Source organism: Ammospiza nelsoni, chromosome 3 (assembly GCF_027579445.1).
Source record: "Ammospiza nelsoni isolate bAmmNel1 chromosome 3, bAmmNel1.pri, whole genome shotgun sequence".
Taxonomy (NCBI): domain Eukaryota; kingdom Metazoa; phylum Chordata; class Aves; order Passeriformes; family Passerellidae; genus Ammospiza; species Ammospiza nelsoni.
In genome coordinates, this window is record NC_080635.1 from 103,318,608 (window position 1) to 103,323,468 (window position 4,861).

Consider the following 4,861-nt stretch of genomic DNA (forward strand, 5'->3'; position numbering starts at 1 on the left):
GCTGCTTTTGAGACTTGGTACCTTGTCCAGACCAGCAGGCAACATTTTTAAGCCAAAATCAACAGAGTCAGGGTGCATGAAATAGCTACACCCTTAAGTTTTTGTCCTATTTTTCCCATATTTTATTCCAAACTTCAAGTAGAAATAAGAATAATGAAAAGCTGTGCACATCATGACTGTCATTTCTGTGTATCAGTTATCACAAAATGAAATACTTTCATGTATTTCTCATTGCACATAGAAAAAAATGAGGTCTAAATAATGACACATTGATTTTACATTGGTGCAACACTTTCTGGAAACAATTCACTGTGAGCAAAATTTTATGTAGTGGGGCCCTCTGGGGCTTAGGCATTATTCCAGACTGGAGAATGAAGACATGGTCTGGAGACTTTCGAGTTTTGATTCTGTCATGATAGAAATCCTGAAATCTCTGTGAATATGAAAGGTCTATAGAACAGCAATGACCAGGTAATGGTGAGTGAGCAAATTGTATATTCTCTGTAATTAGAGATTAAGAATTTAGGAGATTTCAGACCAGAGAACAAGAAAACAAAAAAACAAAAAAAAAAAAAAAAAACAAAAAAAAAAAAAAAAACAACAAAAAAAACAACCAAACCAAACCAAAAAATACCACCAAAAACCAACAAACAAAAAGAAGGGAGCTATAATAAAAGTATCTCTACCCAGCATCTACACTAGGTGTTCTAGTATTATTTCTATGAAGTAGGTGATGGATGCTAGCCTGACAGTTAAAAACAACGCTTTTAAAACTGCCATTGTTATGCTTGTAAGAGTTAATTAACCCAAGGAACTCACACATAATATGTAGCAGAGTTTTCAATGCAAGCATAAAATCCAATTATTCTTTTGTAAGGTTTAAAATTGTGTAAAAAATAAAACCAGTCCCTCTTTATGCACCAGGACATCAGCTGGTGACCAGCTGGTGTCAGGACAAAGTTCTCAATTGTCAGGGGCAAAGGAATAAGTGCCTTAATTTAGCTAAATATTCTGTTACCCTGTAAAAACTGAGTATGACAGTAGCATAAGGTATTGTTCAGTATTTCCTGATGACATCCAGATAATTTTTGTGTTACTCACACTTTATAACTTTCAAACTCTATCAGCTCACCTGAGATCTGAACGCCGAACTGCATTCTCTGATAAGCAATTCAGCATCTTCACTGGATAATGAAGCTTCTAACCAAATGGAATATATCAAGAGGAATGGCTGGCTTATACTGCATGGCAAAGCACAGCTCATGAGTTTGCATGCAGAGACATAAACCAGCAGATTAGGAGCAAGGCTGGAGAGCATTTGCTCCATCCTGAGAATCACTGAGACTCAACTGCAGGCCTGACATTATCCAATGATGAGATAAAAAGTCATTGCCAATTTCCTGTACAAGTTACTCCTTGAGCTCCCCCTTTCTTTTACTTTCTGAGAGCATAATTTAATTGTTTAGTGGCCATGAGATTTGAATGTGTTGTCCCCAGGACAGGAAAGATTCACAAACCCTGGTCATTATCTATGCAAAGAGTAAGTTGCAAGTGACAATTACAATTCAGAACAATTTCTCAAAGATGGATTGATTGCAGTAGAAAAAAAAAAAGAAAAAAAAGAAAAGAAATGAGTTGTATTATTCTCTCTGATTTGAAGGAAAGACAAGATCACAATAGACTTTATTTCAGTCAGTGTGATAGGTGGGAAGAGAGTTACCTACTATTGTTCCTTATTTCATGAAGTTTAAGGAGAGAGAAAAATGGATTGTTGTAAAGATCTGAAAATGAATGTCCAATGTATCTGTCTTGAAGGAAAATCAAGGGGCACTGAACTGGTGGCCTACTTTTAGATGTAGACTTATAAGCATTTCAGATTTTCTATCATTATTTACATTATTATTATAATTATCAAAGTTATTAATAATGGGTTAATTCTTGTCACATTAAAATTAGAGCTATCAGTATTTAGTGTTCAGAGGTAATATAAAAAATAGAGATTTTATTATTTAGCCCATTCAAATATTTACAGGTCTTGTTCAACTAAAAAGCATAATTACAGAACTGTGTTTCCAGATTTGAAGAATAAAAGTGAAATGAAGCATAGATCTTAGGACTCATCTTTTAATGAACATTGTGAAAAACACTCTGTTCTTGAGGGTTCCTGGGAAAGCACTGCTGTTTCAAGCTGCTGGACTATATACCTTTCTAACTGCAGTGAACTGATATACACTTCAGTTGAGCAGGGAAGTCAGGCACTGAATTAATATTTTATCTATTCCTGTGTTCTGGGAAAAGAAAAATGTTTCTTCTGCCCTAGAGAAAACAGTAGAACTCAACCATGAATAAAAAGCAAAGAAAAAAGTGGTTATTAGAATTAAGATTTCTTCATACTCAATCAGATATCAAGAATAAGGCAGGTCAGAATGAGACAGCTGTACAGAAACTTGCATGGTTCAGACTTGAGGTTGCTGCTTCACACGTTGCAGGAGCGTGAAACTTGTAACATTTCTCTGTCGTGTGATTTAACTACATTGCAGATTGCAGCTTAGGACAGCAACACCTACCATACTTCTAGTGTTATACAAAGATGTTTGCTCAGTTATTACAGCAAATAATAATCTATAATGAAGACAAAAATAAGAAAGTTGCTGACCGTGTAAGAATTATGTGCCATTTCAGTTGTTATGTCTAACCTTAAACACAAGATATAATTGGCCTATTGTCACATCAGCTTCCCTCTGGAATCCTGAGCTGTTTAAAAAAACCATATGATTTTTGCTATAGAAAACTTCTTTCATTTGGAAAGTTAATGGTCCTGTTCTCTCTTTTCTCCTCTCTGATTCAGGTGTTTTATTCTACTCCACATCAGTAATGGGAAAAACTGTCACAATTGAAGAGGGATCTGCAGAACCTAAACTGATCGTTAAGTAGGATGGTAATGTTTTCCATTTCACTTTCTTTCCTCCAAAGTCTTAATGTTTTTAAGGCACAACACAACAGAGTTAATTAGACAGTCAAAATTATACTCAAAACCTATTTAAAAGTCTCAGAATTTGTTTTTTTCTGTTGTTTCTCACCTGCTTTGAGAAGAGGCTGTCAGCTTGCAGTGGCAAGGAATGGCCAAGAAATCACATCCTTAGGAGAGACACAGCTAGAGGAGGACAAAGGGCCATCAGGAGGACTTGTGTCAGTTGCACTTTTCCAATGGACATCAGAAGTGTGCTGTAGAAGTGTAGTTGGTTGTCTGTATAATTTCAGGCTTTTCTTCACGAGAAAGAAACTGAAAAAGAGCAAATCAACAGTTCCATATTTGAAAACTTCATGGATTACTATTCTTGAAATTAATGCCTTATTGACTGGCCCATTGTATAAAGTACCTTTATTCAACATCTTTGCCTTAAAAAAACTTGGTTGAAAATAAGCAAAACAGGACAAGTAAAGGATGAGTCAAAATTTTTTCCACTGCACTTTTCCACAGGCATCATATTTGATCAATGATAGGAAAAACATCAAAAAATTAATTGAGTTCAGGTACAACAGAGACAGTGTTTCACATGTGGTTTTGGCAGTATTTGATTTATAATAACTACTGATGGATTCCTACTTCTAAGCAGAAGTTGATGGCAGGGTCTAAAAAGTGAAGCCACCATTCCTGCTCAGTTGTGACACCGACAACAATCCTCATTCTTCCTCAGCGGGAGAAATTTTAATTGCAGTCCTCTTCAAATCAAATTTCTTATATTTTTTAGATTAGTTATGTAGGAACACCAGTTCATGGCATTACTCATTCCTTGGCTGCTGATGATCATCTCCAGTTCTTCAGATTGCATTGTTATGATTGAAACACATGTGAAGCTCTTACATCATTACTGTGGATGTGTATGTAGAGAACACAGAACCATAACCCTGTGATTACCTTTTGCACCATAGTAATTTAGTTTGAGGGGATTTTGCTTTTTTAAGGGAGAATTTAATTAAAACCCTTGTTAGTCTTCAGAGAATAAGTATCCTTATTTCTTGACTTTTAGTAATAAGAGCAAGCTTTCTCTGTTGGTACATACATTTCTAGCACTGGAAAACCCTGATTATTCATGCCAGTGGGCTAAACAAATAATAAGGCAACCACAGAAAATTCAAACCTAAAAAGACCTAAATTGAGATCAGGTCTCTAGAACACCAACAATATTAGATAGCTAAGACAAAGTATAGCCTAATATTTTTGTGTCACTGCTACGAAAATATTTTTAAAACCAATAATGGTTTTACATACCCATAAAAATGGTATCAATTTTCACTGAAATGCAGCCTCAGATAAACCTGGGTGCAAAAGCTATAGCAAGAGATGCTTAATGCATAAATTGTACATTTAACTTCAATTTAAAGTACTATTTAATTTGTTCTCCCTAATGATTTTAACCATGCAACTGATTAATGCCAGTGGCATTGTAGAAAATTGGAAGTAGAATAGCTTCAAGTTTAAGGTGGGGTTACTGCATTACCCTACTTAGCTATGGAGCAAATTGGAAGCTTGCTTAGGTAGAAATCTTGATTTCCCATGTTTTTATAGCTATTTTCTTGTTATTTAAAATTTGGCTGCATTCAATTACTTTTAACTGTATTCAGCTCTCTAAGATTCAAAGAAAGCTTCCTCTGTCACATATTGGGAATTTGCTTTTCAAACCTTTCATTTCCTTCCATTTTGGAACTGGGTTTAACCTAGAATTCAATTTATTTTAACTTTTAAGAATGTTTAGCATTGAAGTCCTTGACGTCTCATGCTGCTAGTGGGTCTGTTCAACATATCAGGGATCTCAGGATCTCAAAATGACACCACAATACTTCTAATTACAGACTTACC